At 36.1% G+C, this 14,374-nt stretch overlaps 1 long non-coding RNA gene across 3 annotated transcripts in view; it reads left to right on the top strand.

Annotated features, from left to right (window-relative positions):
* LOC101789203 (uncharacterized) overlaps nt 1–11,930 on the top strand; it is a 30,953-nt gene extending 19,023 nt beyond the window's left edge. For 2 of the 3 annotated variants that reach the window (XR_010046595.1, XR_010046594.1), the window contains 4 exons: nt 685–806; nt 1,661–1,867; nt 2,084–2,364; nt 4,936–11,930. This is a non-coding gene — a long non-coding RNA (uncharacterized LOC101789203). The remainder of the gene's footprint in view (nt 1–684; nt 807–1,660; nt 1,868–2,083; nt 2,365–4,935) is intronic. The other variant, XR_010046596.1, reaches the window with a different exon arrangement.
* Nucleotides 11,931–14,374: the final 2,444 nt, after the last annotated feature.

Below are 14,374 nucleotides of genomic sequence, written 5' to 3'. Positions count from 1 at the left end.
GATTTGAGGGTGTATTGTCTAATCTTAGGTGTATAAGGATGGGGAAGGACATTTCCAAGAGATGTTAAAACTTGTTTCGCTCATTTTGAGAATATCATAGAGCACTGTTTCATTTTACAAGACAATTTATTTAGACAATAGTTGAGTAACTCATCTTCTATATACTAGTTAATTTATTTGATATTAACATAAAGGCCTATATCATTGGTCACCCTAATGAGAAATCTTCAGCCCTATGTTTATTTAGATTTCCAAGGTTTACCATCCTGGTATCCTCCACATCATATTTTCCAAAGTGTTTACATGGTTGCAGATTGGGTTTAGACCTGTTTCACCAAACTTGTCCTGTGATAAAGGTAGATAGCCAGTTATTAAAAATAGTCAAAACAGCTGCTCTGCTACCTTGTATAAAAGTATGTCTAGCAATAGGATGGCCTTTAGCTATAGATTTAGTCAGCCCTTAATGTTTGACTCATATTTTCATAGAGTTCTTTTTCTTCATATGCCTAATCCAGTGCTTTGTTATCTCAGGACCATTGGAAAACCAGACAGGCTAGAAAGTACAAACAGGAGACATTTACTGTGTCTAATACTTCAGGTTGTATATTATAGCCTTCCATCTCCAGTTAGGATTTTTTAAACAGTTTTGGTAGTTTACTGAACTTTATTATCTTTTTTGTCAAGGACATTCTAAGCATGTGAAACCTGAGGACTATGGACAGCTAGGCAAGACTCCAAATTCAGATTTTTCCTTTTGAGAATTTGGACAAGATTCAGCTACTCTTGCAGGCCATCTGGAGAAACAGGTAGTTTGAAGACCCTATTGCTATTAGATTTCCTGTCTTTTTTTGAGACAATTTTGCTATACAGTCCAGGCTGACCTCAAACCCCTGGTGATCCTCCTGCCTCAGCCTCCTGAGTGCTGGGATTACAGTTGTGCATTACCATACCTAGTTCTATATTCCATCATTTTTTCTGTGTTCTGAGGCATATAGCGAAGTCTTCTTTTGTGAGTGTCATTAATTATGCTTTGGAATATTCTGAATTGATTTAAGACATTTTCCTTTCATAGTCATTTCAACTTTAGGGAAGAGCCAGGAGTCACATGGTACCAGATCTGGTGAATAAGGAGGCTCATGAGGACACATAGTCATATTTTTACAACTGTGCCCTTCTGTTGGGTGGCATTGAATATTGGAATTCAGTATATTTTTTATCACACTTTGTAAAGATAGTCAGGAAAGAGAACTTTTTGAACTACCTCAGAAGGTGGCAAGAAAGATGGGATGAGTGAGGCAAAGTGAGGGGAGTAATACCAGGGGATTAATAGTAATCTTTCTAAAAATGAAATATGATCATTATATGCATCTAAAGTATACCAGTAAACTTAATTAAAACATTAGTAATCTTAATTTAAAAATTAATAATCTTCCTTTTCCTTTCATAAATTAAAAAAAATTTCTAAACATTTATCATGTATTTTGATCCCATCTTGTAGAGATCAATATAGCAATAAGGGAGGGTACACTCTTCAATACATACAAAGTGTAGATAATGAGTTAGATCAATCACTGGTTATACTTTGAGATAGTTTGCCAGTGTACTTGATTTTAAAAATTCATTCATTCATTCTTTTTGTTGTTGTTGTTCTTTTTTCCAGATCTTCTTTGGGAGAATAGACTTGTTGCTTTGCCGTGCTAGTGACCTATTCCCTTTGATGATCCCTAGGTGGAGATGGGGCATGAGGATCCTCCAGGGGAAAAGCTCACTATCACTAGGCAAAACCCTAGGTCTGGAGTTTTACTAGTTTTCCTAGACCCAGATAGAAAGATGAAGATGCGAAGACAGCCAGCATACATCAAGATGGGTAAGCTATCCTTAACAGTGTAATAGATACTTCAGTTTTCCACTAAGCTTGTACTTCATTGTGTCTGCTTTGATGAAAACGGCTTCCTGATGTAAAGCAATTGAGTGAGACTGGTGAAAGTGATGGTGTGAAGGCAGCAGGCTTCATGAGTTAGGATGTTTAAGGTAGAATTGTTGTGGAATCCTACTAAATTGTTCAAATTGTTGTATCTTTTAGGAGAACATGGACAACAACTGCCACATCAACAATACTGATTTCGTGAGCAAATCATTCTTTCACCTGGTCCTCAGTTTCCTTTGAAGCCCTCTTTACAGGAGAACTTTGCCAATCATTTATAAACTTAAGGTTCCTTGTGATGTCCATGGGATATTACCCACAATAAGCTGTTTGAAAAGATAAATGAGAATTGTGTCTTTTTATGTTATGCCTGCTGATTAATGGACGCTTCATTACTACAAATGGAAACCTAACCAAACACAGCACACAATTATTATCAGGTGAGATCTATTGAACTAGGATCTATGCTGTTCTTCCTATGTGAGACTGGTTATAACTCAAGATTTTTGTGGAGAGAACTAGGGCCTTATATTCTATAGGTCAGTGATGGGATGAGCTGATGAGGGAAGTGAAAGTTGGGAGATGAATGTCACTATCCAGTGCAGTAAATCCTTACTGTGTAAGCATTCCCTTAATACTTTTCAAAAAGAATGAGTACTATATAAATTCCATGAGATATTTTCATGGGAAGGAGCCTTTAATATGCTGTATTTAGCTGGGCGTGGTAGCTCATGCCTGTAATCTCAGCACTTGGGAGGATGAGGCAAGAGGATCGTTGCGAGTTCGAGACCAGCCTGGGCTACAAAGTGAGCCCAAGGCCATTCTGGACTGCATAGCGAGACTCTGTCTCAAAAAGACAGAAAAAAAAAAGCTATATTTGACTAGAAAGATCTATGAATTAGAAATTGAGAAAGTTACTAACAATTTGTTAGCCTAAAAAGTTAAAGTTAAGGTAAGAGTTTTCTAAGAAAATTTGTCTATTGTACTTAGAATTTTTTTTTTTTTCTTTGGTCTTTTTCGTTTTTATCGGTACCAGGAATCGAACTCACGACTGCCTGCTTGCAAGGCAGGCGCTTATGCCGCTGAGCTAAATCCCTAGCCCCCTGTACTTAGAATTTAAAGACCATTACCCTATGTAGATTTTATTATTGGGAGAATGACTTCCTCCTAGCAACTCAACATTTATAGCAGTTTTGGAAATGCTCTCCATGGTTGTCTTTCAGTGGTTCTGAGCAGTTTTTATTTGCTGAAAGCTAACTTAATCAGGTGTTGGTGTCACATGTTCCTGTAATTCCAGCTCTCTGGAGGCTGAGTTAAAGCAGGAGGATCACTGAGTTTGAGGCCTTCCTGGGTGACATAGTGAATTCAAGGCCTGTCTGAATCACTGAGACCCTGTATCAAAAAACAATACTAACTTGGATTGAATTTTTAGGCCCTATTCTCTTTTTACCTTTATGTTTACTTTTGTGATCTCAGTTATTAATCGTTTAAAGGAACTCCTTCAGCTGGTTGATATTTTAAACAAGATTTGTCTTCAATTTAAGGTATAAGTCTGACTGGTGATTGTCCCTTCAGTAACTCATCAAGTCTTTAGTGATGATCTTTTTCCCATTTAGGTCATAGTTTCTTGTTCTACTGACAAAGGAAAATTTTTTTTTATTATGACAAAGGAAATTTTATTCATTATATCTCTAGGGACCTAACAGCTTTAACTTTTTTCTTATACTCTATGGAAGCATTGTTTAATAGCTCACTAATTGGAATCTTTTATAACTATAGCATAGTACTCAGTACTTCTTTATAACATTTACATGGTTTCCTCTCTTGTTTTTTTGTACCTCCTGTCATTCCTTTCATATCTTTTAAATCATTATCCTTTCCAAAAGTAGTGCAAGTGCTGGGTCTTCAGCAGGACCAGGAAATGTAAACACATCAAAGGAAGCCACCTTTCCTATCTGAAGATGAACATGCCTAGTACTATAACATTTTAGAATAGCAGAATGAAGTAAGTTGATACTGCAATCCTATAGCTGTTTGGAGTTGGTATTAGATGGAGTATGGTGGTCTAACATGAAGTAGGGCCAGCTATGAATGAGATGGGAAGATGACTAACCTCCCTAGTCTCCCATATTACCAACTGAGTTTACTGAAATAACTCAAAAGATACTACCGTCTGCTTACCAGTTATATCAGAGAAATTTAGCCTCTATTTGTCCTATTGTATATCTTTGTTGCATTAAGTGCTCTGCTATTCTTATAGGCTTAAACATTGAAAAGCCTAAAAGATAGGTTTTGCTTTCTATTGAAAGCATGGCTCTTTCTCATCTCCATCTGTAAGAGAATCTGTTTATAGTTCAGATTTAGTGTGAAAAGAAAACTAGGTCTTGTAATAGCCATTTAATTGTGTAGACGGTAAAAGCCAAGTTAGTTTCTTAAAGGCATAGGGGAAGAAAAACCAAAAAATGAGAGTGTTGAATAAAAGCCCTTTATTAAAATATTCACTCGTTTGTGAAATCTCATTTGGCTTTTATGGAAATCCTTGTAAGTAGTTGTAGCAGAGTGTTAAAAAAAACATGTATTTTGTGTTTTAATCCATTTTGCTCCTTGGTAGATATGACTTTTGAGAATTTAAAGTTTCTAATTAGATTTGTCTGTTAATGAGGGTTAAATGAAATTGTGAGTATAAAATGCTTAGTGCAGTGCCTGATACATGGCAAATAAAAGGCAACCCAAGGAGTTCCTTAGACACAAAACAAGTGACCGCTGACAGTCTCTGGTGACAGGTGAAATGTTTTGGTTCTGTGTAAAAAATCCTAAAGCTAAAAGTTTACTAGTAGAAGAGCACCTGTGTTGTTTTTGGTGTTATTATATATTTTTATTATCAGTAGTAGTATTGGTAGAAATAATCACTTGTGATAGTTACTAACTGCAATTTTTTTCTTTTTGTGTCCCTTGTGCTCCTCTGTCTTCTCTTACTTCTTTTCTTTTCTGTTGGACTTTGCTTATCTTAGTCATAAATGTGTATTTCTCTGCTTGTCCATGCCTTCCTTGAATGTCTTTGTGCTTCTCTACCTTGAGTGTGTCTTCTTACTCATTTCCATGTTTGTCTTGTTAATTTTCTTTGTGTCTTTTTCTCATTTTGTTCGTAAGTATGGCCTGTGCCTTGTCTTAGATGTATATATCTCTTTTTTTTTTTTTCTCATTTTGTTTGTTTCTCTTTGTTCTCCTGGATCTGGCTTTTCTTTTACTTACTCTTTTATGTCTCCTCTTTGGTCACATGTTGTGTGTTTTTCTTGCACTTTGCTTATTGTTCATACCTTGCTTCTTTTTGTCCTTGTGAATTGTGATCGTCACTTTCCTCTTTTCTTGGTTTGACATTTCAGCTTTTTTTCTGATCCTGTCCTCTTTTCTACTCTTTCTATTCTTTTTCTCACATTTTTCTTTTCTGCATTTCCTTTCTCCTTTTCCTTTTCCTCCTTTGTGTATCAGTGTCTCAGCTGTTTGTGATTTTCTATTTCAGCATTACTGTCTGATTGCTTACATTACTTTTCTGCTTTTTCCTTTTCTCTTTTCTACACTTGAATATTTCAGCTTCTTCATGATTCTGTGTCTGCTCTTTGCTTTCATGTAATCCTCTCTTGGATATTGCTTTGTTTTTATGGCCATATGTACATGTATGTGTGTGCACTATGTGTGACAGAGGAGCTCCCTAGCACCTTTCCAATAGATGCAGAATGTTGGCTATCAAAACAAGAATTGCAGAGCTGTTCCTCGTGTCAGGCTGTCCGGTAAAGATGATCTTACACTAAAATACGTCCCTCGGATCAGGACTGAAGTGAAACTCAAAGCCTAAGAGGAGCAAGAGGTAGACGGTTCAAAATGGAAGACAAATGGTTGGACATGAAAAGTCCATGTTCCAAGACAGGGGGAAGTCACAGGCCTGAGACCATTATAAATCTCAAGAGCCAAGATACATAGAAAGTAACCTCAGTTACATAGAAAGTAACCTCAGTTGGATGGAAGGTTCAAGTCTTGAGTTAGAAGGCCAGAGATCTAGGATAACAAAGGCTCTTTCTGCAGGACAAATGGAAAGTTTAACAATTGGGACCTAACACAAGGCCTAAGAACTGAGTCAGCCTAAATGGCATGGTTTCAAGACATAAAAGCCAAGGATAGAAAACTTGATACAGATAAAACCCAGAAATCAAGCCTCTCTACATGGACAGATGGGCTAAGAAAAACAGATTTCAAGGCTAAAGACTGGAAACTGGAGGACTGTGACTCAGAACTCAGGAAGGAGAAACTCCAAGAACAGGGAAATTCCAAGATGAGAACTGTAAATCCAAGCTGTTTTCTATTGTTATACTTCTTACTCTTGGACAATTTTAGTTTCCCCCTTCCATTTGTCTTATTTCCATCTAATATTGCTTCTTTTGAGATGTGTTTTTTGTTGTTGCCTTATACCTTAAAAGAATGTGTCTTTAAATTAACAGCATTATGGATGACCAATCTTGAGCCCATTTTTCATCACAGATTTTAGCCATTCATTAAGGCTTTAGTGTTTTATAGACTTCCATTTCTCTTCACATATATTCAAATTGAGAAGGGCACCAAAATCCAGTTGCTATGGATTAAGCCTTTTGTTACTTCACTCAAAAGCAAGCATCCATTTAAATATTTTTCAGTGTTTTCTATCCTTGAAGCCCTAGCTGATGAAAGAGTAAAAGCCTCAGGTTGTGTAGGGAAGAAAGTGCCAAGCTATCTAGAGATAATGTGAAGAGATACTCCAGGATAATGAGAACAATTAGACAAGTAGACAGATGTTCCAGCCTTCTGAGAAGCACCAGCTGGCTCACCACCCTTCTTTAGGCTTAAGTGAACAGGATTCCTCTTAATTTCTAGTAATGGTTATGAAAGGGTGATTGGGCCTTGTACAGAGTGAGATCTGAATTCCCTGCTCATAATAGTGGTCAAATAATTAAGGCATTGTGCCAAACCTATGCCTGGGTTTAACACCCATCTCTAGACTTCAAGATGAGAGAACCTGAAACTGTTGGGTAACAGGGTTAATCTTTTCCTTGGTTTCAAGTTGATTTAGAGAAGTTGATGTAAATGATTGACAATATATATGAAGTATAAATAACAAGAAAAAAAGTATGGTGTGCTCATTAATATAGTATTGGCAATAAGGCACAGCTAATATTTGAATTAGCGATCATCACATTTTGTTCCGTAGGGGGTCAGAGTTTAAATACTTTAGATTTTGCAGGCTATATGATCTTTGTTGCAGAGTATTAATCTTTTAAAGAGATAAGAACCGCTTAGTTTCTGAGCTAAGTGGGTTTGGCTGCTACCCATGCCAGAGAATCTTTTCAGATGATATAGGTTTCCTTCTTGGTGCCTATCCCTGTCCAGGTAGTAGGATGCAGTGACGCTTTATGATCAAATCTAGGTGATCTGAAGAAAAATACATGAGTGTGCTTTATAAACTAAAACACATAAAAAACTTGTGAATTTCAGTGTTGATGAATTTAACGACATACTTTCTACTGTATTATGCTCTATAGATATGAAGATTAAAAGAAGCATAAATAAAAAACGAATATAATGCTCTGTAGACATAATAAGTGTTCAGTAAGTGAATAATTTTGTATATTTGAGGCCAATGTGTTTCTAATGCTTTGATGATTCCAGTTAGCAGAAAATAAAACATATGAAAACTGATTTAAACTGGAAAATATACTGCAAATATAAAGCATTTTAAGCCATTGTGGTAACTTCTAGTGTGAAAGTTATCATGCTAAGCAATAGAACTACCAAAGTGACAGATACTCTCCTGGAAAAAAAAATTTCAGAAGGGAAGCACATATTAAAGTACATATTGAATTAAAGCACCATAGAAATAAAACTTCCTTACTTGTTTATGAATGAATGAATATTAACTACCTCTTAATACATACCTACTATTGTTTGGATACATGAAATTCTAGATAAATTCTACCAAGTGATTCTCCCATGTAATAAGAGGAAAGCTCATGCTCTGTATTATTTAGATATAAGGAAAGAGAACTTACTGAGTTTAATCAGTCAGGAATTTACTGGCAAAATCAAATTAAATTGATAACCAGTGTATTTTCCCTGGTGACAGAGAAAAGATAAGGGAATATACATGTGCTCTATATACTGTAAGGTGCTATGAAAGACATTTTAAATATTTCTGTATGACTAAAACATTCCTGTAATATAGGCATTTTTTCTATAAGATTCTTAACTGTATTCTGGACTCACAATGAGAAGGATACTATAAATAGTTACACCAGCTTCGTGCATTGGTATGTACATCTGGTTCCAGCACTTGAGAGATTTAGGCAGGATCACATGAGTCCAGCCTGGAAAACATAATGAGACTAAAACTAAAGACTAAGCAATACATATGTCTTAAGGTTCTGTGAACTTGAATATACCATATAAATGTAACTATTGACTTACTCATTTGGTGCTAAATGCTAGGTTTATGAAATTGTATCACAGCTGTTATATGATGCGAATAAAGCTAAAATTGTTAAGTTTTAGCTATTGAACATTCAATATTAATATGTAAGTCATCCAATAATGAATACAAGCATGGATGATTATCAATTTTGTGTCAGTGTCCTTGATAGGCATTGAGGATGCAAAGATAAATTACGTATTGTTTCCTGGAAAGCAGTAGAAATTATGTGTAAAAAGAATTTATAATTTGTAAACTGCCATTCATTTATAAATAATATCTGGTGAGTAATAGGGATTATTTACTGTTATCCCTAGAGGTAGTAACTAAAAGCACTAAAATTGATTTTTGTCTTTAAACCTGCAACACAGGTCTGTGTGTAAATATACAATTTGGCATTAACTGTCGGTTTAATCAGTGAACATGATTTCTGTCTGTGAGATACAGAACTGCATACCTTGGGATATAAAAATGATTTTATTATTACCATCCTTTTATTATCCATTTTATTATTATCATCCTGTGGGTACAGAGTACTCACAAGAGAGAAATTCAGTAGTAGATATGAGATCCAGACCAAAAGTCCACTTCACCACTCCTTCCTTACTCAGTGATGAAGTCAGGAAGAAAGTAGAATTGATGAAATGGAAAGGTGATAAATTCTAAGCTAAGTGGAGGAATAAAATTTTTTCTAGATTATTTACCATCTGACTTGATTGAGAAAGTGGATTTAAAATACAAAATCAAGATGTTATGATTTTCCATTCAGTTTCTTATTGAGTGCTGCTGATCAAGGTGAATTAAAACCCCCTTGGCCTGGCTTAGAGAGCTTTATGAAGTGGTAATCATTTTAATTTATTTGATATACAAAGCTTTGTTTATGTGGGATATGCCTTCTAGGTCCTAACTATAAATTAGGTGAAATGGACCTAATAGAGGGAATAAGATCATTGATCATAGCTGAAGGCAGTAAACACCTTTAATTTGATTAAATAATATTTGGCTCTTCAAAGTAGCTTGATAAATTAAGTAGGTTTGTTCCAGAGGACCCATTGACTTGGATATTGAAAATCAAAAAAGGCAATATTCATTCAATACAAAATGGAGGCACTTTTTATAGCTCCAGAAAACCACAAGAAGCACTTACTGTCCTAAAGTTAAAAGGTTTGAGGAGAATCAAGATGAAACAACTGGTTTTGGAATGCTTTTGCTCATTCTGTGACTCAGATTCAGGACAACACTTGAGCAGTAAAAAATGTATTCAGTTACCATGTTTAGTTTTTTAAAATTTTATTAAATCTTAGTGCTATTACTAGATGCTGAGGAGAATGAACAAATTTTAAAACCAAAACCAAAGTACAGTTTATCTCTGTAGCTTAATGATGGGAATATGACACAGTGAAAAATGACAATTCTTAGTTGAAAAAGTATTAAACAACTATAATATGTAAGACACGGGTATGATGAGATAGACCACCTTGTTGGCATGTTTGGTATAATGGGAGTCAGAGGAGTTTCTATTTTCATTCATAGAAGTATTGCTAAGATGATGCTAAGTACTAAATGAAATTATTCAAAGAGCCACCTGGTCTGACTTAGAGAGGGACTAAAAAAGCACCATCTATAATGTAAAGCCAGTGTATTATTCCTGGACAGAAAATAAAGATCCTGACTATCACTTGTTTATTGGCTCAGGGATTAAGACTATAGGATGAACATGACCAATGATTTATTTATTCATCCATTCTACAAGTGTATTTGGGTATCTATTGAATATAAGATTCTTAGATCCTTTCCTGGCCCCAGAGACAAGAGAAAAGTTCCATGCCTTCACAGAGAACTTCCAAAACTTTCCTCTTTGTGAGGTTTTCTGGTTATGATAACAGCTTGGTCCCTAAATAGTGCTGTGTAATTTAGTTCCTACTTATATCTTCTATTCTGGCCACTATGATGAGCAGGTTGCTGACTTTAGAGGTGAACTTGTTCCTTAAGTTGCTGGAACCATTAATATAGTAGAAAAGTTTTTGCTAGTCTTCACCTCATGTAAAATTATTGACTAATGATGGCAAGAAACATGATGGCCAACTAGTTCTCAAACCCCAGTCTCTGGAAATGACCCATTCTTGAGCTGGTTATGAAGTGCATTTAAAAAAAATCATTTACAAGTTTTGTCTGTTTTTAGTTCTTTTTTATAGACTGGTGCGTGTACATCACCTCAGTAGGCTTTTCCCAGAAATAATGCTCAGATGGCACATAAGTAGATTTGAGATAGAGGCATGGTTTCTCTTACAACAGCTCAATTTGTACTTTAGAAATGTTCTTGCAGGGCCGGAGATTTATCTCAGCGGCATAAGTACCTGCTTGGCAAACACTCCGGTACCAAAATACAAAAAAGTTCTGGCCATTAAAATATACTTAAGGGCTTGTTATGGTAAAATATTATCAGTGGATGAAAATAGCTGAAACATTTACTAAGCTTGCTTAAAATTTATAGTAAAATAAAAATTGGAAATAAGTGACAAAAATTCGAGGAAAAATGCCCTCTAAATGCGTGCTTGACTGGGCTTTGATCTTTTCTATTTTGCAATCACTCACAGAGGGTGGGGCAGGAGGAAGAGTGAAGGAAAAGGTCAAACCTCTGCCAGGGCAAACTTCATTTTTTCTGGATTGGTGTGAAGAGTATTACTAGCTCAAGGTCTAAATTGAGATTGCTTTTCTAAGTTGAATGCAGTTCAAAAACTGATCATTGTTGACATGAGGAACTGACCTGTTACATTCATCTAAGAAATAATTTTGTTCAAATGGTTGCCACCTAAGCCTTGGGTTAGATAAGAATGTCTTAATTGAATCAGTGTGACCCTTCTATCATAAGGTAGTCTTAAAAATCAGAATTTTACTCCAAAATAAGAGGACCTTATTGTTCACTGTTGGTCATACATACATTGAAATTGTCTAAACTGTAGTTTGCACGGCAAGCCAAGAATGGCATCTATAAATGGAGAAGGAAATAGATAAATGGCAAAGGGTAGCTGGTGGACAAAGTTGAAAAAGGTCTGGGGGTGAAATTTTCTAGTGGTGTTGTCATCTGGGCCCAGGCACATTCCTTTCTTTAACTGGGGTGGTGATTTCCTGACTGACTGGAAAATAAAAATGAGAAACTAACTGAACCTTCCTTTCAACAGTTTCTGCAACTATTGATTAAGAATGAAAGAATGTGCACTCAACACCAGCTTTTGTCATGTTAAACTGGGAACAAGTCAGTTGTAGAGGAAATGACTTTGCATCTTCCTTTCTACCTCAAAGAAAATCTACATCAAAATGCTAGAATTCAAAACGTTTTGGACTTGCAAACTAATGTATAATACAGACTGTTGAGTACTGCCTGTTTGCAAGCTTTGAAAATCTTGCTTGGCATAAATGCCCATCAAAAAGGAATGTAAAGTTACTTACTTACCACATCTAGATAAATTTGGGAGTTTGTTTTTCAGTGTAAAATAAAATATTTTGTTTTGAAAACTTTGTGTTTCCGTGTGACAATTTCTAAGTTGTTCATTCATTAATACACTAATATCTGTTTTTCCTTTTTTCTATTTTTAAAAAACACTATAATCATCTTGATAGGGGAAATAATTTTTATGAAGGATATGAGCACACAAAAAATGCAAGAGGCAAAAGAGTATTGCTGGAGTAGGATGTTAGTATAAATAAACAGTAAAGTGGGAAGCGTTCTCAGACAAATCCATTTAGTTAAGTAACAGCCTTTGACCTTGGCTTGGAGAAGAAATCTTTGATTTTTCTTGAATTCTGAATTAGGTACTAAATAGTAGATTGGTAATCTTTATGCTATGAATCTATGCAGTGTTCTATGAACAATATTTCCACTGCTTTGTTTTTGACAAACTGAAAGCTGTTGCTGTGGGGAAAAAGAGCCTTAAGCAATTATGAGCCATGGGATTCTTCAGGATTATGTTCTCTGAGCCACTGAAGCTGGAATTTGACCACACCTATGGGTGCCAGGCAAGCTGGGTTTCAGAACAAAGATGACCTAGGATGAGCCACAGAAACTAGTGACTCCTGATCTCAAAACATCAGGCCCTTAGGTCGCCATACATGCAGATTACTAGGCAACAAGGTGTCATCTGACATTAACTTGCTAAATGAATATAGTAAATACTGCTTTGGGAGAGTTAATTCCTTTCCTCTAGCTGCGGGAAATTTCTCAATCAAACCTGAAAGTTTTCGGCAATAAAAGAATATAAAGTAAAAAACAGCCTTTATTCCAAGGACATGGAGAGGTGTCAGTGACCATAGATAGTCTAGCCACCTCTGACTGGACCGTGGGTTATGGGGTATGTGTGTGTGTGTGTATGTGTGTGTGTGTGTGTGTGTATGCATCTTCCTTTCTACCTCAAAGAAAATCTACATCAAAATGCTAGAATTCAAAACGTTTTGAATATATATATATATATATATATATATATATATATATATATTTGGTTGGTGCTTAGGATGGTCATTGATTGACATGCGAGGACTGGAGGAGCTGATTGGGGTTTTCTTCACGTGAAAGCAGGAAGGGGAGTTACAGTTAGGCTGAGGAAGAAGTAGGAAGTAGGCATTCCTGCTTTGGCTTTTTACCATGTTAGATCACCACCATAACTATACAGTAAGTTATACTAGGGCAAGGCCCTTTCATTCTCATCTTTGTATTGTTAGGAAAAGGGTGAAATCTCTTATTATTTCCTGCTGAATGAGGGCACCGTATTGGGGTTTAGGAAGGTTGACAGGACAATGGTACCAGGTGTTTTAGCCAGGACAACTTCATCATTGGTGAATGTCTGCATCTTAGACTGGAAAAACAGAGACAAGGTACTATGAGGAGGCAGGCCACTATCATATTTAAGGACCTAGGAGAGGTAGAAGGAAAGGTGTCTGATTTAAATATGCTGTTCCATCAGGACCATGGTAAGGTAGAATTCTGAAAAATAAGTGTGGGGTTAGGAGGAATGAAGTTATGAGAGGTAATTATTTCTCCCATTTGAAAGGGTAAATTTTAAAAGTGTAGGTAGGTAGAGCTTTTCTCTGGTCCAGGAGTTGAACTGGAAAGAATAAGAGGCATGAGAAATATAAAGCCCGATTGAATCATATTTGGGAAATTAGAGGAGGGGAAGTCCATGACTGTGTCAGTCAGTATAAAGGAGCTGAAAGCCTAAACCCACAGTGATTTCATGTTTAACTAAACAACTGAGGATAGAGAGAACTAAGACAAATTGTCATGCAGAGCAACATGACGATTTAATGTATGATGTGGAAGTCTTTGGGAAAGTCTGTTAAGAGGTCTGCTGTAAAAAATCATTAATTAATAGAATATAAGGGATTAAGAACCAAATTGGATAACAAAACATGAGTTAGCCTGAGAGTTGTGGCTCTGAGGTCTTGGTGAGATAGACATGTGTGGAAGATAAAAGATGAGATGACCTCTCAGAATGTGTAGGGTCAGGGGAGTTAGGGTTAGGAGGGCACCGCTTAGCTTTAGTGATTTGGAACCAGGATGGCAGTCTAGCAACTCTGACCACCCTTGAAGTTCTGAGGAAGACTGAGTAGGAGCCACTTTATTTTAGTTGTAGTCCTTGGGATGATTTTCTGTAACAGGACTTTAGTAACTACATCAGCAGTCTCCCTGGTTGTGGGAAAGGCTTTTATCCATCCTGAAAAAGTACAAACAAAGGTGAGAAGATATTTGAGAGTTTTGTGGCAAGGCAAGTATGTAAAATCTACCTGTCAGTCCTGACCAGGGTTGTGTCTGTGAAATTGACGAATAGGAAAGGAAAGGGGTGGTATGTGTTCCTGAGGAGAGATGACAGGTATAAGTTGTTGAGACCTGAGAGTGTCTGGATCAGTCTGCATAAACACAAAGGAACAAAAAAATAGACATTTTAAAGATCTATGACTGTAAATTG

The sequence above is a fragment of the Cavia porcellus genome, unplaced genomic scaffold, assembly GCF_034190915.1.
Source record: "Cavia porcellus strain 051 isolate PalLab524CR breed Dunkin Hartley unplaced genomic scaffold, mCavPor4.1 scaffold_3, whole genome shotgun sequence".
Lineage (NCBI taxonomy): Eukaryota > Metazoa > Chordata > Mammalia > Rodentia > Caviidae > Cavia > Cavia porcellus.
The sequence above is the reverse complement of the archived record's forward strand: the minus strand, read 5'-3'. Positions and strand labels throughout refer to the sequence as shown.